At 44.5% G+C, this 27,983-nt stretch overlaps 1 long non-coding RNA gene across 1 annotated transcript; it reads left to right on the top strand.

Moving 5' to 3' along the window:
* LOC124716663 lies at nucleotides 1-27,983 on the top strand. The gene is made up of 3 exons (XR_007005658.1): nucleotides 1-85; nucleotides 22,804-22,940; nucleotides 27,669-27,983. It is a non-coding gene; the product is annotated as an uncharacterized LOC124716663 (long non-coding RNA).

The raw sequence follows: 27,983 nt of genomic DNA, 5'->3' as shown, positions 1-27,983 counted from the left end.
CGTGGCGCCACCTTCACCTCTCGAGGTCAACGACACCTTCGTGGGAGAAAACGCGATCATCGCCGGCTGGGACGGCCTTCTCAATGTAAGTGAGCAGACCTCATTGACACTGAGGCACAATGTCTTACGAAGAGCATAGTCTACCTAGAAACTTCAGATTTTTTTTTCTCAGACTAGTGACTGACTTCAGAATCATAGATCGCCATGAGCAGTTCCCGCCTTTTGCTGTGTTTGTTGCTTTTGCAAAACATGAGGTTGCGTTTTCTGCAGCATTTGCAAATATTTCTAGCGCAAAATATGTAAATGCTGATGTATTCACTAAAGCTATTTGGAAAATATTCTTAATTCTCCAGTTACAGAATTTTGTGGCAAGTAAAATTCTACATATTTCATAAACTACTTATGTCACCTGTGGACGCTTGAGCTAACTTTATCGTTCGTGCACTGGCTTGCTTCTTGCAACAAAAGAAGGTCTTTTACCTGGAAATACGTAATATTTGCAAATTAACGCACTTTCGTTAATGTTCTTACACTTCTACCTGTGTTGAAAATGGAAATTTGCAATACTTTCAAAATAGCTTCAGTTTAATATGTATTTAATTTGTAACTGGTTTCTGGGAATACATAATCAATAATTATTGATATGTAGAAGAGTAACAAAACTGCCGCCGGCCGGGGTGGCCGAGCGGTTCTAGGGGCCACAGCCTGGAACCACGCGACCGCTACGGTCGCAGGTTTGAATCCTGCCACGGGCATGGATGTGTGTGGTGTCCTTAGGTTAGTTAGGTTTAAGTAGTTCTAAGTTCTAGGGGACTGATGACCTCAGATGTTAAGTCCCATAGTGCTCAGAGCCATTTGAACTATTTGAATAAAATTGACAATATTTTCTCTATTTCAAAGTGTTTAAAATTCAATCGATTTTTTTTTCTAGGCGCATGATCACGTTGTATCTGGGAACACGATTCACACCTGTAAAGAAACCCAATTTTCAGTAGTATTCTTTTTTTAATTTCACGAAAAGGCTGCAGCACAAACGAACTGAATGCCAACACTTAGCAACGGTTAAAAAAAATTGTATTCAACTTCTATATTAGGACTACTTAGTGTGAAAAACGTAGCACGTTGCAGTAACTCTGCCCTGCATGATTCGTTCTGTTTTCCACTCTTTACAATCATTTGTGTCCCTTGCCAGTGTGAAAGTTTTCATTGGGTATTATCACATGCTGGAAGTATGGCACTGTTAATCATTTCTGACTGGCTTTCATGGCAAAATGTAGCTGGAGAACTCCACTAGTTCAGTAACGACGCCGGCCGCGGTGGCCGAGCGGTTCTGGGCGCTTCAGTCCGGAACCGCGCGACCGCTACGGTCACAGGTTTGAATCCTGCCACGGGCATGGATGTGTGTGATGTCCTTAGGTTAGTTAGACTTAAGTAGTTCTAGGGGACTGATGACCTCAGATGTTAAGTCCCATAGTGCTTGGAGCCATTTGAACCATTTTCAGTAACGACCATCAACACATTAATAAAAATTTTTTCATTTCGATCTGTAGCTTTATCCAGCGTTGAACGCTCTAGAGTTCACCTTTTGTCGAACTACTTTGTTTTTGGATGTTATGTAATTAGAGTAAAGAAACACTATCGGTTTTATAAGCACATAACATTTCTTAAACAAAAGTACCCTTGAACCACAACCTAAAATTCCGGCATATTATCGAGCTGAAAATATAGAAAAAAAAACATCTGCTGGCGCTCGTCTGGTTCTTTCGACAGCTTAACGTTAACTTCCGCTACCGTCCAAAACGTTTCTATTTCAAGTTAACGGCGTCTACAAAAATCAGTTAGAAGTCAAAAGTCATTACGAATTCGTTATTTTTGACTGAAAATCAGACTCAAACATAAATTTATTTGAACAATGTTAGTTTTATTACTTTATTATCACTAATGGACTGTTGATAAAATATAGCTATATCGATATTTTATCCAAAAACTATCGGTATGCATCGTCAGTACTCCTTACGCTGTATATAGATAGATAAATGGCAATTCAGAGAGCCGAAATTTTTTATATTATATTTTTTCACAATTTTCGGTAAATATTTGAAGTCGTTCTTTTGAAATTGTAGTAGATCATAACTTTACTTTTACTGTGTAAAAGAGTTTTACTGCTTTTTGAGCTTTCATCACGTCCAGTCTTTCACTTTTGACTGTGTCAGTCAAGTATGTGTGGCACTAAAGAAGTAGTCCGACTGCATTGGTGAGGGGGGTGGGGGGAAGGTGAATAGAATAGCAAGATTTCTGATGTGAACAAATTGTACACCAGTGGCGTTGAAATTTTTTTTAACACAACTAATGTGCTATTTCTTCAAATCGGTATTTTTCAGAAACAGTTGCTTAAAATAATGAACAAAACTCTAAATGACAAGATAGTTCTTTGCGGTGGGTGGACACGTGTTAGGCTCACCACGCACTCTTGACATTACAGCTGCGAGGTCACTGGCGTTAGCAGAAATGAAAAAGAAGGAAGTCGGCATGAAGTGTTCTGGACGAATCCGCAGTCCGTTGTGGCCGAGCGGTTCTAGGCGCTTCAGTCCGGAAACGCGCTGCTACTACGGTCACAGGTTCAAATCCTGCCTCGGACATGGATGTGTGTGATGTCCTTAGGTTAGTCAGGTTTAAGTAGTTCGAAGTCTAGGGGACTGATGACCTCAGATGTTAAGTCCCATAGAGCCATTTGAACCATTTGAAGCAGGACAAATCCGATACATGACGAAACAGAACAACAGACACATTTTTTATGTGCCACTTACATACTGTTACCACTGTTAGCAAAGTGGCTATCGTCAAGTGTGATCGTGCATTATTTTGCTTCCAGTTCTTGCTCTAATCGGGATAGGCAGAATGCTAGCTTGTTGATGTACAGACTATCTAATAATAAATTAATACTTAAGTATACAGCTCTAAAACTGATAGTGAACTCGTATGTACAATGTGCAGGCCATATGTAGGTACGTCGATATTTTATCTGTCGAAATATGGACATATCGATCCTTTTTTTAGTTATATTTGGGGCCATAACAATTTTCAAATGTCGATATATCGGATTCCCGATTTTTTTTTTTAGCGTTATCAACAGACCTAAACACTATTTGCGGAAATGTGATCGAGCCAGCTTGGCAAATTGAAATCTGTGGCGCTGTTATTGTCTCCAGCCCGCGGACTGGTCTGCTGCAGCACTGCAAACCTGCGTGTCCTCTGCAAGTCTGTCCACCTCAGTGTAACTCCAGGAGCCCACATCCATTTGAATCTGACTACAGTAGTCAAGCTATCGTGTCTCTCCAATTCTCACCCCACACTTCCTGCCATTACCATATTCATTATTCCTTTGTGCCTCAGGACGTTTGTTATCAACAGATCTCTACGTTTAGTAAAGTTGCGCCATAAATTTCTTGTCTGCCCAAATCGATTTAGTACGTCTTCGTCAGTTAGCAGATCCACTCAGCTAATCTTCAGCATTCTTCTGTAGCACTACGTTTCAAAAGCTTATACTCTCTTCTTGTCGGAAATGTTTTTCGTGCACATTTCAGTTCCGAATTGGGCAACACACCAGACTAATGTCTTCAAAAAAGACCTCCTAATGCTTAAATTTACATTCCGTGCTAATAGCTGCAAGTAAACTTTAGCATAGGCTGATTTCATTCTACCACATTCTATTACCTTTGTTCAAGGCATTCTGCGATCCGACCATTTCATGTTCCGAGTCCTTTGTCGTCCCTCACAGAATTAAAATAAGGATACGATGTGGATGATATTTAAATATAACAATAACTGCCTTTTCCATAGAACATAGAACTCTGAAAATCATTTTCTGTTACGTTCACATTAATTTTCAGCATATTGATTATTTTCTTTCTGTAAAACCTTCATTGCGCTGTCTCTTTGAGATACTTGATGATTTAATGTTACTGTATTGATAATTTAATATTAATTACAATATAGCTTTTTACATGCATTCTATCGCCTGTGCGCGGGTGGTCAGACAATCTGTGATGTTTACACTCTAACAGTAACTACGGTATGTGCTGTAATAAAACTTACGCAAATCATCACATATCAGGTGCGAGGGATTTGTGAAACTAAAATATATTATGCCACTACGAACTGTGTGTCTTGCAGACTTGCAGTTACCGATAGAGTGATGTGGTGCTTCCGCAAAAGTGAGAACTGGATGTGTAAACATGATTCATTGACCGATATCCATCCAAATAAATGCGTTTAATATGTTTCGCACAAAATAAATCAAAAAATTATGGGCAAAAGGAAGATTTTATTGAAAGTATAATGTGTGGAATGAAACATAATTGACATGTGAGGTGAATTTACTTAATGCCGCAAAGATATTCCGGTATAGAAGAGGCAACCGGTTGTCACCTTTGTACATTGAACTGATCTACTTAATATAGCAGACAACAGATAACTGGAATTATATCACATAACAAGTAATTTTGGACACCCATCGACACTATACCGCCTTGCTCTTCTATAAATAATAAATAAATAACAAAACATTGTCCATGGATGACTGTAACGATTTATACTTCGAAACCATATTATTTTGTAAAGCTATACACTCAAGTCAGAAGCTGATAGCAGCAATACTGCAGTACTATTTGTTGGAGTTTTCTTGCTGGCTAACAAAAGCTACGGTTTCCTGGTGCGGTACTGGTACAGCACATATCGTTTGCGCCTCGAATTGAGCATCTAGAAACATGTAACAGATATGGAATTAAAGACCCCTGAAATATTCGAGTAACAAGAAGAATAAAGCATAAGTTCCGATATGGACCTGGAATTGCTTTTCACCCATATTCTAACGGACATCATGACACTATTTTTACTGTACAATAGCTATCACATTGCTGCGCTTAGCATTGTTGTTGCCGGCCGCTGTGGGCGAGCGGATCTAGGCGCTTCAGTCCGGAACTACGCTGCTGCTACGGTCGCAGGTTCGAATCCTGCCTCGGGCATGGATGTGTGTGGTGTCCTTAGGTTGGTTAGGTTTAAGTAGTTCTAAGTCTAGGGGACTGGTGACCTCACAAGTCCCATGGTGCCTAGAGCCATTTGAACCATTGTTGTTGTCAGAATTGTAAGATGTCACAAAATACTGACGCCTAGTGTCTTACAACTTTTACTGACGTCTACGGATACAGAAATAGGAACCGCAGTGGTTACGAAAGCTTTGACAGGTAGAGCCATTCCAAGAATTTTTTCATCACTCATCGGTAATGTACTGACGTTGGATTTTGTTATTCACTAACGTGTAACATACTGACGTAGTTTCTTCCTCCTTATGCCATAATATCTAAAAAAGTATTTTCTCCGGTCTTCATTCCAAGACAAAATTGTTTCCTTCACCAATACTGATTATTGTAACTAATCATCGTCCTCAAATGTAACAAAAGAGCCATTCCCGATGCGCAAAAGCGAAGGAAAAGAGATTACTGTTTATTGTCCATCGAAATGAGTTGTTTTCCACCCTGCTTAGAGTAGAGAGAACACAGTTCTTGATCTTTTACGCTGGCTACGATACAGAGACTTTTGGAGGTTACAGAGTGAAGGAGTGAAGCCGGAAGCAAACTCCACAGCATAGTTGGCGTGTCGCAAAAGCCGTAAGCAGCGATGCCACACTGCAACACACCGCTGTCGGGCTGGTTGCCGGCACAGCCCCTGCGACTACTCGATGTGCCGACTGCGTCACTTGCAGCGCGACGTGCGGCGCGTACACCGGACCAAAGAACGGAGGGCGCGCAAATCAGCAAGAGAGGTCCCTCATACCACGAAACTTTTGCTGCATCCGCCAGTCTCACGGGCAACCAATCAGGAGGAAGGGTACCTCCATCTTGCGGGTATTTAGGACCGCGTCCGTGACGATCACGTACCCCTCACCTCCTGACCCCTCTCCCCCTTCCCAGCAGAAAGTCCATTCCCGCCTCCGCCTCCTGAAACTTCTATCTGGCCGGACATGGGGATTGCACCCTTCTACCATCCTCCACATCTCCAAATCCCTCATCTGTCCTATCCTCTGTTGTGCCAGCGTTTTTAACTGGATCTCCGTCCACCCGCCCCCCCCCCCCCCCACACGCACACTTTTACAAGGCCCTCCAAATCCTCGAATGCCATGTGCTCCGCCTTGGCTTCCGTATCCGCCTTCCTTCCCCCACACCTGTATGACCTCATCCCCTCCCCCCACCTCCTCCTTTTCCTCCAACATCTCTGTATCCTTTACATTATCTGCAGGCTTGATCCCCCCCCCCCCCACTCCCTGATTTCCTCCATCCTCTCCACCCCACCCTTTGCCGTGTTTCTATCTCTGTATCCCTGCCTCTCTCCACCTTCATACCCTCCATCACCTTCATCAGGGCAACTTCCAGCACCTTCCCCTCCCGGATGTTGAACTTCACCATGACGTCAACCTTTCCTTCCATCTGTAGCCTGGCCTTGTTCCCTCACCTCCCCAGGGCCCTCCTTTTCCTCTCTCCTACTTCTCCCAGAGCATATTTTCCTCCTTTCCCCCCATGAGTCCCTGTACCCCTTCCTCAACTGTGTCTCTCCCATGTCCTTCCCTCCCCAGCCCTCTTCGACGTGCCCCCACCCATCTCCCCCTCTCCAATCCTCCCTCCCTTCTTCCCTCCTCTCCTCCCCTCCCTCATGATTTCCCTCCTCCCTCGTATGTATGCCCCTGGCACATCCTCGTCGTCCTCAGTGTACTATGTCAGCGTTGTGTTTTGGTGCTGTTCTCCTGTGCCTCAAGTGCTGTGATTTTAATTGTGTGCTGGACTTGTACATAGTGTTTTATTAGTGATTGTTATGTGCTACACTGTCCATCGATGCTTTTATGATCCAGTGTGTGGTTTTGCTTTGTGTGCGCTAATTTTTTACGATTTTTATCTCCAATTCACAGTCCCTCCTTCTTTGTCTGTTCTCTTCCGTACTGTTCCCCATTCTTTTTTATATCTATGTACGCTATATTTTCTCCATTCCGTTATTGTAAATGTCTTCTTTATATAATTACTGTCTTTCGGCTGAAGAGCGGCACATATGCTGCTGCCAGCCCGCCCCAGTTGGGGGACCAAAAACAATAAAGGAAAAAAAAGAACGATCACGGTAGTTACGACGCAGGCAGCCTAGAGAGGAAGTCTACTCTAGATCCAGCACCACCAACCGACGCCGACGCCGCCGTCGCCTCTAAGTGACCCCGGAACCTGCTCACGGGCCTATTGGTATTCTGTCAGACACCCCTGGCAAGACTGTAGAAACTGAACTCGTACAGACCATAACTTACTTGTTAGTCTGTTCCAGTGTGTTCCACTCAAGGAGAGAGTAGAATTAAACATTTGATAGTCTACTAGTAAAGAACGAATTCTGTCTGTGAAAGCCTTCCTTTTCTTGTTCCAAATAATTTCGTGTAATTGTGAATTTCTTTCCCTGTTAGGAAAGAGTTACAAAGTTGCTTTCTTGTTTCTTTTGACGATAAACGAAGGCCATTCATATTGAATTGATTGTGTTCTTAAATATATAGGATGAACTACATGCTCGTTGTTTATTGTAGAAGTGTTCAATATTTGGATACTTCAGTAGTGCAGGTTATCGCAAGCGTGTGGAAATAGTTGAGGGAGTGATCCGATCGAAGACTGTGAACATGTACAAGGTCGATCACTGTGCAACCATTGGTGTACTCCGAAGGCTTCAAAGAATAACTAGAGCTGCTGTGGTATTTACATGCACTCTCGCACGAGTGCACGGAACCATCTTACATGTCTGTGGTGCGATAGTGCCATCCCCGGGAGCGAGCTGAGTCCGTGGTATGAATCCCGAGTATATCTGACCTCCCTCCATATTGATACTGAGGCTGGGTTGGGAACCTGAATGATTGGAGAGTAAAACCCCTTTAATCAGCATGTAGGATCGAAAATGCCCCGGCCTGTGCCGATTGACAGAGGAAATGGAGAGAGGTGCTGGAATCCGTGACAAAGGCTCCCATAGTATTTCCTTGTCACGATCTTCCAGGTCGGGTGCGGCACTGTCTAAAGTGCGTATTACACGACGATCAGCCGCGAAAGGCACTGGTCTAGCGCGACAGCGATCTAGCGGTAGAAAGGTTGAACCTACGAAAATTAGGAGACGCGTTATCCGCGCGCCGGAATAGAGAGCAGTTCTAAACAGCTGTCAATCTGCGCATGCGCACTAGCAGCGATAACTCGCGCATATGCAGAAGGGGGTACCGCAGTGCTTTTTGCTTATTACTTGGTTATTGTGAGGTGCGTTGTGGGTTGGCAGGAGAGCCAACACCGGGTACTAGACGAAGCCGAAAAGGCACGCGTTTTAGCTCACGTAGGCTGGCGTGAGGTCTGGAACAGGACAAGGAATAAAACGGACGTAGCTGGTGGAATACTTAACTTTAATCCATTAATGATGAACGTCGCTCTTGACTGTACATGACTCAGTATCAATAGTAACTGGTAATGGCACCTTGCTAGGTCGTAGCAAATGACGTAGCTGAAGGCTATGCTAAGTATCGTCTCGGCAAATGAGAGCGTATTTTGTCAGTGAACCATCGCTAGCAAAGTCGGCTGTACAACTGGGGCGAGTGCTAGGAAGTCTCTCTAGACCTGCCGTATGGCGGCGCTCGGTCTGCAATCACTGATAGTGGCGACACGCGGGTCCGACGTATACTACCGGACCGCGGCCGATTTAAAGGCTACCACGTAGCAAGTGTGGTGTCTGGCGGTGACACCACAAGGTGTCTAGTGGCTCATTTGGTATTTTCGTATGGGGGAGTTTTCCGCATTTTTTTTCGGTAAGTAGGTTTCATAAATGCAGAAAAAAAAATTTTGCTGGTAGACTCTTTTACGCAAGCTGTTCGTGAAAGTATATTTTCTACTGATTGCTTCGCATTCTAGAAATGAAATGGTGCAAAGAGGCGTCAAGCTTCTTAATTCAGGCATATAGCGAGGAAAGGTGTATATATGACCCATTGTATTATAATAAGGTATGTCGTTTCTTTCTGAGTAATATGCATATAACGTTACACGGTGATTTTCTGTTTGTATCGTAATGCCTTACTTACGAAAATTCATGTTTGATTTGATTGCATCTCTTGCGTTATTTCAGAATACCAGAAAACAGAAACTGGCAGTGATAGCGTAGAAAGTCGCCAGGAAACGTAATGTCAGAACCAGCCTGCAACATAACAGGGCTTTTATCGGTACTTTATTAGTGACCTGGGCTGGTATGAGCACAAAACGTATAAACATATGATTTAATTCTTCCTTTCGAGAATGTGAGACAGCCTCCCTCATAACTGTGTCACACGTGTTACTTCTATCTTCTGTCATAGACTGCAGATTCTCGAAACAGGCCATGTCCATCCTCACGAAGTTTCGAAATTCTTGCGGATCTTCGAGCCTCAGTTCTTTCATAAGCAGCCAATATAATCCCTTCCCTTCATCCCTCCTTTTCAGCCAGGGTCGAATTCAACGAACTCAGGCTTTTCGTTTTCGTCGTCCGTCTCCCCTAAACTGAAGATTTACTGTCACTGCCAGGGCAATAGCTCAAAAAAACAAGTGGGTCTTCCATGTGCAAAATGCTGTACAAATACATATACATTAAAACTAACTGTTGAGTCTGTAATTCAGAAGAGTGGTAACCTAGATAAGAGAATAACAATTAATAAGTAATGATAAAACAATTTCTTATTAAATATGAACTCCGAGCTCACACAAATAATTTGGACGAATGACGTTCCAATATGTCACCCAGTCCCCCTTGCGTTTTGCGCGGTAGACTTCAGAAGAGACAGTTCTATGTGCGTTTCGCGCGTTTGCGCCAGGTATATCACGCGTTGTTGGTGTAATAGATCCACGTGAACCAGTCTGTAGTTACAGATATGCACGCTTTTGGCGCTAGTGCATAGGTGTACGGTTTAGTCGCATCGTGTAATAGGGGCTTAAAGAATTGGTGGTCGATCGATGGTTTCTAGATTGCTATTCGGTCCTGCCTGCAGGGCACTGCATTCTGGCTGTAGCACGGATGTGGACAATGATTCACGCTCCTTTGGCGCCTCAGCAGATTATTTGATGAGGGGGCGCTGGTGAGAGCTGGAAGTGGCAGAGGTTGGAAGTGGTTCCACGTCTGTTGGTTTGCACTGATTGCCGATTTTGATCCCACGATACAACCTGCAATGGTGGCGGAAGTTGTAGCGATGTGAAGCAGGCTGGTGGGCAGGTTTGGCATGGGCAATGCCAAATCGTCTGCTGCATGGAAGGGGGAACGTCTCGTTGAGGCCAAAGCTGATTTTGATGCCTGAATGTAAACTCCTGGCTGCACGCAACCTTAAACATTTTCCACCACCTTCTGCCGACGACGATGCCTTGTGTTCAATTGGGGTTGCGAGCCAACATCCTAAAGATGTTCAGGCTCACAGGTGGCTCCTCTTCATCGAAATGTCTTGGCTGAAACTCGTCGAGTCGCATTACACGCCCTAAATTAGACACTTGTGACCCTTTGGTTAAATTGTCTGGCTGATGGCAAGTTTGCGAAATACCCAGTTAATATAAAATACAATAACTGTAATAATAATATCGGGAACTAAATTAACGACCCTTAAATGATGTAGGCCACTCAGTTGCGATTTGGTTAGAATAATGTTTACTCAGAGAGCAAAATAATAGCGAAATTGGTCGTATTTAGAGTTACTGTTACACTCGAACACATATCCATTTAACACAGGTCGATCATTCACAATCTCATCGTGAAATACAAGTTATCTACGCGAAAAGTTAGAGTTCTCACAAGGCGCGCGGCTGCTCCCCGCTCAGAGACTAAGTCCCGCGATACCTCACAACGCGAAATTTTCTAAGTCGTTTCACTTCCTAACCGCCTAAAGACCGACTGTCTGCTTTCGTAGCTCAATCCCAACTGTACCCTTTGGTGTCTTCCTCCGAACTGTCCGCTTTCGCTTCCGCACCAGCACTCTCCCCGGCCGCGTTTCCCGCGCGCCGAACATCCTCGCTCAACTGACCAGCGCAGTTCCCTTTCCCGCAGCTGTCCATCTGATTGGCTACACCTTATTCTACATTATTTTACATTTTAACATATTTAAATAACCAAAGCTGGACCACTTTCACGTTCTAAATAAAGTAACAATAATATCCATCACACAACAAACGTTAAATTCTTTTACATAAAACCAATACAATTTCCTTCTTAACTTTGAATTTCACGGCCAGTAGCCTTGCACCAATGTGCTTTCTGATAAATAAATAAAGAACAAAAGTAACTATTATGCACTAAACTTTACAACAAATATTCTATTGCCTAATGATTCAATAAGGTGTCATGCTGTCATCGACAGTGTGTTTTGTGTGGAGGAAACGATGATCTGATACTTAACTGAAAATCCTGATAATTTAAACTTACTATATCTTTTAAACAAATAAAGTTACAGATTTGATATTTACAACTTGTGTCATTATAAATATGCGCTTCTATAAGAAGTGTCGATCGTTAATGTCGACCAAAGCGTTCAGATTTTAGCATTCAGGTCTTTGTTACAAAACTTGTTAATATCACTTTAACAGTAAATCCTAACCTATTATAGACATGATCAATATTCTTTATTGGGATCACCACGAAAATTTATGGAGGATGGCAGATTAAAATTACTGTGGCTTGACTCCCTACATTACTACAGAATTATGGCTAATCTTAGGTCCGCCATATTTAACACTGCTACGTCTCCTTGGCCACAAAAGCCTTCCACTGGGTTTCCCTATGACGTGGGTTCTCGTCTCTCTGACTCGCACGTTACAGCGCTTAGCCCAAAAAGACAACAGACGTCTGTGAACTTCCCCATCTCGTGGTGAATCTACGCCCTTTGTGGCATCCCGTCCTGGATGACAGGGTTTCGGCAACATACTTAAATGAGAGCAAAATGCTCGTTAACTCACAGGGTACTGTCCAAACGTCAAGCCCATACATGGGGAACCGCGGTGTGATAAGGGTACGTGTGTGTGGAAAGAGGACTTGCTGAGTCAGGTGCAGCATGTCGAAAAGATTGCGTGGGGTAAACTCGTGTAAACTTTCGGCCGGCTGGAAAATAGTGTCGGAAGTTCCATGCGGCTTTTCGAAGATGATACTGTAGTATACAGAGAAGTTACAGCATTAGAAATTTGCAGCGAAATGCAGGAAGATCTGCAGCGGGTAGGCACTTGGTGCAGGGAGTGGCAACTGACCTTCAACATAGACAAATGTAATGTATTGCGAATACATAGAAAGAAGGATCCTTTATTGCATGATTATATGATAGCGGAACAAACACTGGTAGCAGTTAGTTCTGTAAAATATCTGGGAGTATGCGTGCTGAACGATTTGAAGTGGAATGATTATATAACATTAATTGTTGGTAAGTCGGGTACCAGGTTGAGATTCATTGGGAGAGTCCTTAGAAAATGTAGTCCATCAACAAAGGAGGTGGCTTACAAAGCACTCGTTCGACCTGTACCTGAGTATTGCTCATCAGTGTGGGATCCGTACCAGGTCGGGTTGACAGAGGAGATAGAGAATATCCAAAGAAGAGCGGTGCGTTTCGTCACAGGGTTATTTGGTAAGCGTGATAGCGTTACGGAGATGTTTCGCAAACTCAAGTGGCAGACTCTGCAAGAGAGGCGCTCTGCATCGCGGTGTAGCTTGCTGTCCAGGTTGCGAGAGGGTGCGTTTCTGGATGAGGTGTCGAATATATTACTTCCCCCCAACTTATACCTCCCGAGGAGATCACGAATGTAAAATTAGAGAGATTCGAGCGCGCACGGAGGCATTCCGGCAGTCGTTCTTCCCGTGAAACATACGCGACTGGAACATGAAAGAGAGGTAATGACATTGGCACGTAAAGTGCCCTCCGCCACACACCGTCAGGTGGCTTGCGGAGTATAAATGTAGATGTAGATGTCTCTCTCACTCGCACATTACAGCGCTTAAGCCTCAATAGACTATAGACGCCTTGAGTTTCCCCATTTCGTGGCGAATCTGCGCCCTTTGTGGCATCCGATCCTGGACGACAGGGTTCGTTTCACAATTCGTGAAGGCTGACTGTTTCGGCCATATACTGAAATGAGAGCGAAATGCTCGTTAGCCCACAGGGTGTAAACTCGTGTAAACTTTCGGCAGGCTGCAAGGAAGCGTGCGAGTGCTTCCATAGAGTCCGGTGTCATCGTTATCTTGCGCATCTGCGTTTCGAAGGTCCAGACTACCAATTCGGCTTCCGTACTGTATGGAAAGGAATGGTGATCGAGTGGTCAGTACCGTTGTGTTTACAAAAACACTGAATCACAGATGCTGTGGATTGAGAAATGTTGTCGAAAACCGGGCGGAAGTTCCTCCCTCTATTTCAAACGTGATGGAGAGGGCAACGATGCACTGGTGGTAGCTGCTGTAATGGGGGTAGCCACCTGTGCCACATGTGGAAATTTAGAAGGGGCAGCAGCATCTAGCAACCATCTTGCTCCTCTGAATAGTCCGGCTAAATCAATATGCACTCTTTTTCAGACGTGGCCAGAGCACAGCCAAGAGCTAAAACGTTGCAGCAGAGCTGGATGATTGTGGTCATAGGCCTGGCAGTTGTGGGCCATATGTTCTGTGGTGTCAACGTCAGGCTAGTAAACATGACTCCACGCTATTGTCTTTTTTCTGCACATCCGTCAATGTGCATTGTAGAGGAGTTCCAGTACGACAGGCTGGAGCGTAGGTGCAATCACAACTCGCGTTAACATTCGTCCGTGGCTAACCACAAGGCAGCATCGGATGTGTTAAGCGGGTGTCGTAACGAAAAACCTGTGCACCACGCCGGGTTTGCACCTGCGAGCAGGTGATCTAGCCAGTCCCGCCACACAGCAGACAGCACTGCATTGCGTGGTGTTCCTGCTGCTGCTGCAACTGCCTTAATTGGCAGTTCGTGCAGTCGCTGATTGGCCTCAGACACAAGGCACAGTACTTTGTGCCCATCAAACGTAGCATCCGCGCTGCACGGAAACTGTTGCTAAACTGTTACAGAGCTATCTCTTCTCTGACATCTTGAAAAGACTGGAATAGTCGGACTTAGTCTCATTATACTTTTGATTGCAAATTTAGTAATACTCCCGTAGTTATGACTATGAACCAGCTAACTGTCATCACATATTTTCTTTCAGAAGGGAGTTTACAATAAAAATGGGAAATGTAGTCCCATTTATATTTTGACGTGCAGAGTCAACTATAGCCAAGAATATCTGTTAAGAATAATGAGGAATCTATCAATCAACGATACAGTTCTGTGAGCAGTTGACACACCCCTCCCTAAAGTAATGCCTCTGACAAAAAGAAAGAGCGAGAAGAGTTTGACAAATCACTGATAGTCCTTGTAAAGTTTCCGCCATTATTAGGCAAAAGTTTTTACCAAATTTTAATAACTTGATATTGCACAACATCAGTTGGGATCCTTACCAGAGAGGACTGACGGAGTGCATCGAAAAAGTTCAAAGAAAGGCAGCACGTTTTGTATTATCACGAAATACGGGACAGTGTGTCACAGAAATGATACAGGATTTGGGTTCAAAATGGCTCTGAGCACTATGGACTTAACATCTATGGTCATCAGTCCCCTAGAACTTAGAACTACTTAAACCTAACTAATGCAACACCCAGTCAGCACGAGGCAGAGAAAATCCCTGACCCCGCCGGGAATCGAACCCGGGGACCCGGTCGCGGGAAGCGAGAACGACCACGAGCTGCGGACACAAGATTTGGGCTGGACATCATTAAAAGAAAGGCGTTTTTCGTTGCGATGGAATCTTCTCACGAAATTCCAATCACCAATCCGAATGCGAAAATATTTCGTTGCCACCGACCGAATAAGGGAAATCAGAGTTCGTACGGAAAGATATACGTGTTCATTCTTTCCACGTGCTATACGAAATTGGAATAATAGAGAATTGCGAAGGTGGTTCGATGAACCCTCTGCCAGGTACTTAAATGTGATTTGCAGAGTATCCCTGGAGATGTAGATGAAGATGTAGAATTATGTGCCAAGAAGTACCCATTCGAACATTTTACACAAAGCGCCCAGAAATAGAGCGGTAAGCTTCATTCAGCCCTAAAAGAAACTTATGAAATGTGTTCCCAGTTGCGAATATGGACTACCATCAGCTAGATAATGGAATGACAATGAGAATTTTTGCCGGGCCAGGAATCGAACCCGGATATCCTGCTTATTGCGAGCGCTGTCCGAATACGATTCCCTACTAGACCCTCACTTCCATGTATCGTCAAACATACATGCATGTCCGAAGGAGCTGAACAACATGACTCGGAATAACAGAGGCACTGAAATACACTCCTGGAAATTGAAATAAGAACACCGTGAATTCATTGTCCCAGGAAGGCGAAACTTTATTGACACATTCCTGGGGTCAGATACATCACATGATCACACTGACAGAACCACAGGCACATAGACACAGGCAACAGAGCATGCACAATGTCGGCACTAGTACAGTGTATATCCACCTTTCGCAGCAACGCAGGCTGCTATTCTCCCATGGAGACGATCGTAGAGATGCTGGATGCAGTCCTGTGGAACGGCTTGCCATGCCATTTCCACCTGGCGCCTCAGTTGGACCAGCGTTCGTGCTGGACGTGCAGACCGCGTGAGACGACGCTTCATCCAGTCCCAAACATGCTCAATGGGGGACAGATCCGGAGATCTTGCTGGCCAGGGTAGTTGACTTACACCTTCTAGAGCACGTTGGGTGGCACGGGATATATGCGGACGTGCATTGTCCTGTTGGAACAGCAAGTTCCCTTGCCGGTCTAGGAATGGTAGAACGATGGGTTCTATGACGGTTTGGATCTACCGTGCACTATTCAGTGTCCCCTCGACGATCACCAGTGGTGTACGGTCAGTGTAGGAGATCGCTCCCCACACCATGATGCCGGGTGTTGGCCCTGTGTGCCTCGGTCGTATGCAGTCCTGATTGTGGCGCTCACCTGCACGGCGCCAAACACGCATACGACCATCATTGGCACCAAGGCAGAAGCGACTCTCACCGCTGAAGACGACACGTCTCCATGCGTCCCTCCATTCACGCCTGTCGCGACACCATTGGAGGCGGGCTGCACGATGTTGGGGCGTGAGCGGAAGACGGCCAAACGGTGTGCGGGACCGTAGCCCAGCTTCATGGAGACGGTTGCGAATGGTCCTCGCCGATACCCCAGGAGCAACAGTGTCCCTAATTTGCTGGGAAGTAGCGGTGCGGTCCCCTACGGCACTGCGTAGGATCCTACGGTCTTGGCGTGCATCCTTGCGTCGCTGCGGTCCAGTCCCAGGTCGACGGGCACGTGCACCTTCCGCCGACCACTGGCGACAACATCGATGTACTGTGGAGACCTCACGCCCCACGTGTTGAGCAATTCGGCGGTACGTCCACCCGGCCTCCCGCATGCCCACTATACGTCCTCGCTCAAAGTCCGTCAACTGCACATACGGTTCACGTCCACGCTGTCGCGGCATGCTACCAGTGTTAAAGACTGCGATGGAGCTCCGTATGCCACGGAAAACTGGCTGACACTGACGGCGGCGGTGCACAAATGCTGCGCAGCTAGCGCCATTCGACGGCCAACACCGCGGTTCCTGGTGTGTCCGCTGTGCCGTGCGTGTGATCATTGCTTGTACAGCCCTCTCGCAGTGTCCGGAGCAAGTATGGTGGGTCTGACACACCGGTGTCAATGTGTTCTTTTTTCCATTTCTAGGAGTGTATTATATTTAACCGCCGACTCCGGGCAAGCGACTTTCAGGTAAAAATGTCTCCCGTGTAATGGAACATGGGATAATGCATGTACGTGCACAGGTTGCAAACATGTGGATGACGAAGTCTGCGAGTTTTGTTCTGGCTCTGAATCGCGATGCAGTAGCCAAATAGCAAGGCGGCCGCTCGATATAAGTGATAAATCGAGGATCGAGATCCACTCCGGAACAAATTTTCATTATCAGCATTCCATTACACAGCTGATGGTTGTCTGTGTTCGCAATAGCGAACACATTTCATACGTTTCATTTAGGACTGACTGAAACTTTCCGCTCTGTTTCTGGGTGCTGCCTGTAAAATGTTCGAATGTGTCGTCCTTCCAACATAATTACTGATGTTATGCAATACCAAAAACTATTAAAATTTGACAAAAATTGTTTCCCAATCATGGCGGTAACTTTACTAGGACTATCAGTGATTTATAAAACTTTTCTCGCAGCTTCTTTTCCATCATCTTATTTCTACACTACTGGCCATTAAAATTACAACATCAAGAAGAAATGCAGATGATATACTGGTATTCATTGGACAAATACATTATATTAAAACTGTCATGTGATTACATTTCCACGTAATTTTGGTGCATAGATCCTGAGAAATCAGTGCCAAGAACAACCACCTCTGGCCGTAATAACAGCCTTGATACGCCTGGGCATTGAGTCAAACACAGCTTGGATGGCGTGTACAGGTACAGCTGCCCATGCAGCTCCAACACGATACCACAGTTCATCAAGAGTAGTGACTGGCGAATTGTGACGAGCCAGTTGCTCGGCCACTGTTGGGCAGACGTTTTCAGTTGGTGAGAGATCTGGAGAATGTGCTGGCCAAGGCAGCAGTCTAACATTTTCTGTATCCAGAAAGGCCCGTACAGGACCTGCAACATGCGGTCGTGCATTATCCGGCTGAAACGTAGGGTTTCGCTGGGATCGAATGAAGGGTAGAGCCACGGGTCGTAACGCATCTGAAATGTAACGTCCACTGTTCAAAGTGCCGTCAATGCGAACAATAGGTGACCGATACGTGTAACCAATGGCAACCCATGCCATCACGCCGGGTGATACGCCAGTATGGCGATGACGAATACCCGCTTCCAATGTCCGTTCACCGCGATGTCGCCAAACACGGATGCAACCATCATGATGCTGGAAACAGAACCTGGATTCATCCGAAAAAATGGCGTTTTGCCGTTCGTGCGCCCAGGTTCGTCGTTGAGTACACCACGGCAGGCGCTCCTGTCTGTGATGCAGTGTCAAGTGTAACCGCAGCCACAGTCTCCGAGCTGATAGTCCATGCTGCTGCAAACGTCGTCGAACTGTTCGGGCAGATGGTTTTTGTCTTGCAAACGTCCCCATCTGTTGACTCAGGGATCGAGACGTGGCTGCACGATCCGTTACAGCCATGCGGATAAGATGCCTGTCATCTCAACTGCTAGTGATACGAGACCGTTGGGATCCAGCACGGCGTTCCGTATTACCCTTCATATTCTGCTAACAGGCATTGGATGTCGGCCAACGCGAGCAACAATGTCTTGATACGATAAAACGCATTCGCGATAGGATACAATCCCACCTTTATCAAAGTCGGAAACGTGATGGTACGCATTTATCCTCCTTACACGCAGCATCACAACAACGTTCTCCAGGCAACGCCGGTCAACTGCTGCTTGTGTATGAGAAATCGGTTGGAAACGTTCCTCATGTCAGCACGTTGTAGGTGTTGCCACCGACGCTAACCTTGTGTGAATGCTCTGAAAAGCAAATCATTTGCATATCACAGCATCTTCTTCCTGTCGGTTAAATTTCGCGTCTGTAGCACGTCATCTTCGTGGTGTAGCAATTTTAATGGCCAGCAGTGTACCTACTTTTCCTTCTCATTCAATAGCCTTCCATATATCGTCCGCTACCTTCAGGCTTTTCTTCGCTTGGCACTGGCTTGCTAACTGACAGGGAGCTCTTCATGTATTTACAGCACCTTCGCTTTCGTCCAAGCGTTTATTTAAATCTCCTGTATGCTACATTTACACTGAAGACCTAAGGAAAGTGGTACACCTGCCTAATACCGTGTAGAGCCCCCCGCGAACACGCAGAAGTGCTGCAACATGACGTGACATGATTCAACTAATGTCTGAAGTAGTGCTGATGGCAAACTGACACCATGACTCAAATCCGTAAGAGTACGAAGGGGTGGAGGTCTCCTCTGAACAGCACGTTGCATGGCATCCCAGATACGCTCAATAATGATCATGTCTGGGAAGTCTAGCGGCCAAGGGAAGTGTTTAAACTCATAAGTGTGTTTCTGGAGCCACTCTGTAGCAATTCTGGACGTATGGGGTGTCGCATTGTCCTGCTGGAATCGTCCAAGTCCGTCGCAATGCGCAATGGATATGAATGGATGCAGGTGATCAGACAGGATGCTTACTTACGTGTCACCTGTAAGAGTCGTATCTAGACGTATAAGGGGTCGCATATCACTCTAGTTGCACACGCCCCACACCATTATATCACTCTAGTTGCACACCATTATAGAGCCTCCACCAGCTTGAACAGTGCCCCGCTGACATGCAGGGTCCATAGATTCATGATGTTGCCTCCATATTTGTACACGTCCATCCCCTCGATACAGTTTGAAACTAAACTCATGCGATCAGGCAACATGTTTCCAGTCACCAACACTCCAATGTCGGTGTTGAGGGGCCCAGGCGAGGCGTAAAGCTTTGTGTCGTGCAGTCATCAAGGGTACACGAGTGGGCCTTCGGCTCCAAACGCCCATATCGAAGATGTTTCGCTGAACGGTTCGCACGCTGATACTTGTTGCTGGCGCAGCATTGAAATCTGTAGCAATTTCGAAAGGGTTGCACTTCTGTCACGTTGAACGATTCTTTTGAGTCGTCGTTGGTCCCGTTCTTGCAGAATCTTTCTCCGGCTGCGGCGATGTCGGAGATTTGATGTTTCACTGGATTCACGATACACTCATGAAATAGTTGCACAGGAAAATCCACACTTCACCCCTACCTGGGAGATGCTGTGTACGATCGCTCGTGCGCCGACTGTAACACAAATTTCAAACTCACTTAAATCTTGATAACCCGCCATTATTACAGCAGTAAGCTACCTAACAACTGCGCCAGACACTTGTCTTATACGGGCGTTGCGAACCGCAGCGTCGTATTCTGCCTCTTTACGTATCTCTGTATTTGACTATGCATACCTACACCAGTTTCTTTGGCGCTTCAATGTGTTTTTCCTATAGGAATGCATGATTACAAATTTTTGTATCTCTCCTCCTACCATTCCTGCTTTGCCCTTCTGCAGTTTGTATGTAGGTAGTAATAATTTCAAATATTGCTATTGCAGATGAAGAGTAGTCTGTGAAAAAGACAGTGTAAGACTTTTTTTAAAATACATATCGATCTTGCTTTCTGTAATGTCAAAATAAGTTGATAATAGTTTTATTGTGCATTTGAAAAATTGTAATATTCACAAACATACAAAAACTGTTTACTTTATACCTCCCAAAAGAAAGAGGCATCAAGGATTGTGTAATAAACCCTTCATTTAGTGTGCAACTCCTGGTTTTGGACTACTTGTATGAATGATGAATTTTCGATAAAAACAATTTATGTAGACAATGGAGAGGATTAACATCTTTATTTATTCAGTTTAGATCTCACCAGCCTCATGTTATTTGCTGAGGACTATTACGTATACGGTTGATACTGATGTTTAGTACCTTTCTCTATGGTGTTCATTTATCTGACAATAGTCCGCCCCTGGTTGTTGAGTGGTCAGCGCGACGGAATGTCATACCTAACGGCCCGGGTTCGATTCCCGGCTGGGCCGGAGATTTTCTCCGATCAGGGACTGGGTGTTGTGTTGTCCTAATCATCATCATTTCATCCCCATCGACTTGCACCAGGCGAACGGTCTACCCGCCGGGAGGCCCTAGCCACACGGCACTTCCATTTCTATCTACATCTACGTGATTACTCTGCTATTCACAATAAAGAGGGTTCGATGAACCACCTTCAAGATGTCTCTCTACCGTTCCACTCTTCTTTCTTTCTGTGCGAGCCTTGATTTCTCTTATTTTATCGTAATGATAATTTCTCCATATGTAGGTGGGTGCCAACAATGTTTTCGCAATCGGAGGAGAAAACTCGTGATTAAAATTTCATGAGAAGATCCCGTCGCAACGAAAAACGCCTTTGTTTTAATGATTACCACTCCAATTCACGTAGCATGTCTGTGACACTATCTCCCCTATTTCGTGATAATACTAAACGAGGTGCCCTTCTTTGTGCTTTTTCGATGTCATCCGTCAGTACCACCTGATGCGGATCCCACGTCGCACAGCAGTACTCCAGAATAGGGCGGACAAGCACGGTGTAAGCAGTCTCTTTGGTAGACCTGTTGCACCTTCTAAGTGTTCTGCCAATGAATCGCAGTCTTTGGTTTGGTCTACCCACAATATTATCTGTATGATCGTTCCAATGTAGGTTATTTGTAATCGTAATCCCTAAGTATTTAGTTGAATTTACAGCCTTCAGATTTGTGTGACTTATCGCGTAATCGACATTTAGCTGATTTCTTTTAGTACTCATGTGAACAACATCACACTTTTCCTTATTCAGGGTCAATTGCCAGTTTTCGCACCATACAGATATCTTATGTAAATCATTTTGCAAACACGATTTACTCTACTTATCTGATGACTTTACAAGACGGTAAATGACAGCATCATCTGCAAACAATCTGACAGAGGTATTCAGATTGTCTCCTAAGTCGTTAATATAGATCAGGAACAATAGAGGGCCTATAACACTTCCTTGGGGAACGCCGGATATTACTTCTGTTTTACTCGATGGCTTTCCGTTTATTACTACGAACTGTGACCTTTCTGACAGGAAATCACGAATCCAGTCGCACAACTGAGGTGATACTCGGTAGGCACGCAGTTTGATTAGAAGACGCTTGTGAGGAACGGTGTCGAAAGCCTTCTGGAAATCAATTTGACATCCCCTATCGATAGCACTTATTACTTCATAAGTATAAAGAGCTAGTTGTGTTTCGCAAGAACGATATTATTTAAATCCGTGCTGACTACGTGTCAGTAAATCGTTTTCTTCGATATACTGCATAATGCTCGAATACAGTATATGTCTGAAAACCCTACTGCAAATCGACGTTAGTGATATGGACCTGTAAGTCAACGGATTGCGCCTACTTCCCTTTTTGGGTATTGGGGTGACTTGAGCAATTTTGCAGTCTTTAGGTGTGGATCTTCCTGTGAGCGAGTGGTTGTATGTAATTGCTAAATATGGAGCTATTTTATCAGCATACTCTGAGAGGAACCTGACTGGTATACAATCTGGACCGGAGGCCTTTCCTTTATTAAGTGATTTAAGCTGCTTCGTTACTCCGAGGATATCTACTTCTACGTCTCTCATCTTGGCAGTTGTTCTTGATTAGAATTCAGGAATATTTACTTCGTCTTCTTTGATGAAGGAGTTTCAGAAAACCGTGTTTAATAACTCTGCTTTAGTGGCACTGTCGTCAGTGAATTCACCGTTGTTATCGCGCAGTGAAGGTATTGATTGCGTCTTGCCACTGGTGTGCTTTATGTATGACCACGACAATAGTCAGTATGTAACTATGCACACAAACATAAAATTTATTCGCGACATGGAAACTGAATCAGTCTATACCATAACGAAAAATTTGGACAAATGGAGTTCGGTAACTAATCCAACAGCATTCACTAATCGTAGTGAAAATTATTACAGTGATTTAAATAATTCATTACTCAAGGTTCTACTTATTTATTTTTCTTTTACTGCTACTGAAGTTCATGCTGAACGTGCATGCTGGTAAAGTGGCACAAAGGTGATATGATTTAATTATTTTTATTACAGCTGGAGAGGCTTCAGAGACTCTTCAGTGGACCGATGTGACGGTTGTTCCCAACAAAGTATGCGAGCAGTTCTACGAATCAGGCGCCGTTATTGAAAGCACACTGTGTGCCGGAAACGAGTACACTGGCTTATGCTGGGTGAGTTGAAAGTGTGGTTCATCTTGACCACTAACTTCTAAAAAACTTATTGTTCTGTGGTGTATTAAACTCTGCGTACTTGTGAAAGTGTAAATGCTTTAGGCAATACACGCTTGTAAGTGATTAATGTTGCAACGATTTATTTATTCGAATTAGCAGAATTTGGTGTGCCTGAACTTAGAGGGAGGTGAATATGTTGATACCACACCAGCAAGTAATGTAGCTGGTGATGGAATTATTTATAGCTAGACGCTGTGAAGCTATCAAATATTATTAATTACATAAAAATTAGTCTTGAATATGGCATTTTCAATCTAGAACATAAATAAGGACTAAGAGAACAAGTCTGTGAGACGTAATCAGACAGTAACACAGCTATTTTACTTCCATAAAATGGCTAAGGAGGTATTGCTAGAGGACAAATCTAAAGATGTAGAAGCATACATCACTAGGGGTAAGATAGATACTGCCTCCAGGAAAATTAAAGAGACCTTCAGAGAAAAGAGAATTACCTGTACGAATATCAAGTCAGTTGGGAAACCAGTCTTAAGCAAAGAAGGGAAAGCAGAAAGGTGGAAGGAGTATACAGAGGGTCTATACAAGGTACTTCAGTACAATATTATGCAAATGAAAGAGGACGTAGAAGATGAGAAGCGAGATACGATACTGCGAAGAATTTGACAAAGTACTGAAAGACTTAAGTCGAAACAAGACCCTGGGAGTAGACAACGCTCCATTAGAACTACTGATAGCCTTGGGAGAGCCAGCCACGACAAAACTCTTCCATCTGGTGAGCAAGGTGTATGAGACAGGCGAAATACCCTCAGACTTCAAGAAGAATATAATAATTCCAATTCCAAGGAAATCAGGTGTTCACAGGTGTGAAAATTACCTATCAGTTTAAAAAGTCACGAAAGCAAAATACTAACACGAATCCTTTACAGAAGAATGGAGAAGTAAGTAGAAGCCGACCTCTGGCAAGATGAGTTTAGATTCCGTAGAAATATTGGAATGCGCCAGACAATACTGACCCTACGACTTATGTTAGAAGATAGATTAAGGAAAGGCAAACCTTCGTTTCTACCACTTGTAGACTTCGAGAAAGCTTTTGACAATATTGACTGGAATACACTCTTTCAAATTGTGAAGGTGGCAGGGGTAAAATACATGGAGCGAAAGGCTATTTACAATTTGTACAGAAACCAGATGACATTTATAAGAGCGAGGGGCACGAAAGGGAAGTAGTGTTCAAAAAAATGTTCAAATGTGTGTGAATCTTACGGTACTTAACTGCTAAGGTCATCAGTCCCTAAACTTACACAATAATTAACCTAAACACACCCACCTATGCCCGAGGGAGGACTCGAACCTCCGCACAGTCCATGACTGGAGCGCCCTAGACCGCTCGGCTAATCACGTGCGGCGGGAAGTAGTGGTTGAGAAGGGAGTGAGACAGGGTTGTAGCCTATCCCCGATGATATCTGTATATTGAGCAAGCAGTAAAGGAAACAAAACAAAAATTTGGAGTAGGAATTAAAATTCAAGGAGAAGAAATAAAAGCTTTGAGGTTCGCCGATGACATTCTAATTCTGTCAGAGACAGCAAAGGACTTGGAAGTGCAGCTGAACGGAATGGACAGTGACTTGAAAGGAGGATGTAAGGTGAACATCAACAAAAACCAAAACGAGGATAATGGAATATAGTCGAATTAAATCGGGTGTTGCTGAGGGAGTTAGATTAGGAAATGAGACAAAGTAGTAGAGCAGTTCTACTGTTTGGACAGCAAAATAACTGATAATGATAGAAGTATGCAGGATATAAAATGTGGACTGGCAATCGCAAGAAAAGCGTTTCTGAAGAAAAATTTGTAAACATCAAGTGTACATTTAAGTGTCAGGAAGTTCTTTCTGAAAGTATTTGTTTGGAGTGTAGCCATGTATGGATGTGAAACATGGACGATAAGTAGTTTACACAAGAAGAGCATAGAGGCTTTTGAAATCTGGTGCTACAGAAAAATGCTGAAGACTAGATGGATAGTTCACGTAACTAGTGAAGAGGTACTAGGTAGAATTGGGGAGAAGAGGATTTTGTGGCACAACTTGGCTAGAGGAAGGGATCCGTTGGTAGGACACGCTCTGAGGCACCAAGGAATCACCAATTTAGTACTGGAGGGAAGCGTAGGGGGACTAAAAACGTACAAGGAGACAAAGATGTGAATACAGTAATCAGATTCAGAGGGATTTAAGTTGCAGTAGTTACTCGGAGATGAAGAGTACGATGGAAAGTAGCATGGAGACCTGCATCAAACCAGTCTTTGGACTGAAGACCACAACAACCCAAAATAGATGCAATTCGAATACGTATAGCTTTATTGCAGTGAACACTTACAAAGTTTATTTTCACACAATTAATATATTTTATGACGTAGTAGACTCAACAACCACTAACATTCCCCCTCCATGAGTTATTACACAGTACCACATTCCTGGATGTAAGTCTTTACAGATTTTGGATCGGAGAACCGTAGTGCACTTCATTAGTGGTGGTTAACTGCCACTGTGAGAGTGTAGCAGCACAAAGGAAACAGTGCCTTCTATACTCGTATTCTTTGGTTATTATGTACTAGGCCGCGAGTCTGATACTCTGGAACCTTTGGTATGCTACGTAACTTTTTCGAGCAGCAGGGGCATTGCCCAGTCGCTGCGACATTGTTTCAGTACGTAATAAGCAGACATGCCAGTAGGTCTGTGCCGGGAGTTGGAAGTGTTAGTCAGGACATAAAGATAGGGATCAGTTGAGGAAAAGTTAAAACCGGTGTTCAATGGAAGGTTTGTACTATGAAGTTGAGTCGTTATTCTTTAATAATTACATATGTCCTACTCGCTAGAATTTACGCCTGTAATAAACGTAGGAACTGTTATCGAAGAAAGAATTAATATTAATATGATAGTGACCTTTCCAGGCTGATAGCTTGTCACTGTCAATTGCGAAAATGTGGGTGAGGAATGCATAACAAGGAACTAGAATTCGTGGAAAACAGTATACCGAGTTCATGTACGTCATATTTTCTTTTTCAAGAGATCCTGATGATGTGCAGTTACACATTTGTTGACAGTTAATTACAGACAAATCATGAACAATTAGGTACATCGCTTTTTCTACTTTGGACATGATCTGTTGTTAGTCGTCTCCTTTAAAAGTCCAGTCATCAGACAATAAGTGCTTGGTAATGCAATTGAAATTACGGTGGGATAGTTTTCAACTGTTGTACTGTGTTACGACGCAGTTTTCGAATCTGTCTGTCATGGAGATGAACTATTATTTAAATTGAAGCTGAAATGGGGAGAAAGTAAAGTAAAGTAAAGGAACTATTGATGTCAGCTGCATAGGGACGTCAAGCGCAGTCAGCGGCGACGAGTGAAATATGCTTTACCGGGATTCGAACTCGGGAGCTCCTGCTTACTATACAGCTGCGTTAACCACTGCACCATACAAGCACAGTGTTTATCGCAACTGCAGGGACTATATCTGTTGTGGACTGGCAAGACAGCCAATCCACAGTGACGGGTAACCGAAAGGCACGCGCTTAAACTCACGCAGGCTGGCGTGAGGTCTGAAACAGGACACGTAATGGATGCTATAAAGAAAAGTACGTAGCTGCTGGAATACTTACCTTTAATCCACAATTGGTGAACATTGGTCTTGTTACTGTACACACTTCATTAGATACATAGCAAAGGATAAATGGCGCCTTGCTAGGTCGTAGCAATTGACTTAGCTGAAGGCTATGCTAACTATCGTCTCGGCAAATGAGAGCGTAATTCTCAGTGAACCTTTCCTAGCAACGTCGGCTGTACAACTGGGGCGGGTGCCAGTAAGTCTCTCTAGACCTACCGTGTGGCGGCGCTCGGTCTGCAATCACTGATAGTGGCGACACGAGGGTCCGGCGTATACTAACGGACCGCGGCCGATTTAAAGGCTACCACCTAGCAAGTGTGGTGTCTGGCGGTGACACCACAATATCGGCACGCTACTAGGCGGACTCCTACTTCCACCTACCGCCACATATCCACAGTCGCCATCCATGTCCTCCAAGGCCGGCCGCTGTGGCCGAGCGGTTCTTGGCGCTTCAGTCCGGAACCGCGCACTGCTACGGTCGCAGGTTCGAATTCTGCCTCGGGCGTGGATGTGTGTGATATGCTTAGGGTGGTTACGTTTGAACTGATATCTTCGAAACGACAGAAAATTAAGAAGAAAATATATGGATGAGCGGGAAGAACTAGCAAACTACTGACTGAAACAGGGGAAAGGAACACAGTAGAAGATGATTGGGTAGTTTTCAGAGACGAAATAGTGACTGCAGACGAGGATCAAATACACTACTGGCCATTAAAACTGCTACACCACGAAGATGACGTGCTACAGACGCGAAATTTAACAGACAGGAATAAGATGTAGTTGTGGTACAGGTTACCCTCCTCCACGTACCGTACGGTGGCTTGCGGAATATGTATGTAGATGTAGATGCAGATGCAGATGTAGACCAAGTGTAGGCATATTACATTATGTCCCTGGCAGTTTCTGCTATGGGAGTGTCTGGCATCATCACGCTTACGTCATGTGTAAACAGACAGGTGCGCCATTTGTGTAGCTTACGGTGTAATATGGTTCGTAAGCATTCTTACTATGTGCAGCAGAAGTGTAAGGAAATAACTGTCTGTACTGCAGGGGGACCTCGGCAGACCGCTTGTTGTCAAGACCGGCGGAGGCTACAAGCAGATCGGGGTGTCCAGCTTCCTTCCGGAGGGGGAAGGCTGTGACGTGGCCGGGGCAGCCGCTGCCTACGTCAGAGTCACCTCCGTCCTCGACTGGATCACCAGCAACGCCATTAGCGTTTAGCCACAAACTGGTGTTGCCTACGACGCACATCCGTTGTGGCGCCTTCTCCCAGTGTTTAACTAAATTCAACAGCATTTGCTTCTAATGTACTTCTGTTGCTGTTTCATCGCAAATCTGGTGGTGTAGGTACTGCATTTAACTGTA

This window comes from Schistocerca piceifrons, chromosome 9 (genome assembly GCF_021461385.2).
Source record: "Schistocerca piceifrons isolate TAMUIC-IGC-003096 chromosome 9, iqSchPice1.1, whole genome shotgun sequence".
Lineage (NCBI taxonomy): Eukaryota > Metazoa > Arthropoda > Insecta > Orthoptera > Acrididae > Schistocerca > Schistocerca piceifrons.
Note: the sequence above shows the minus strand (reverse complement) of the source record. Positions and strands in the feature narration are given on the sequence as shown.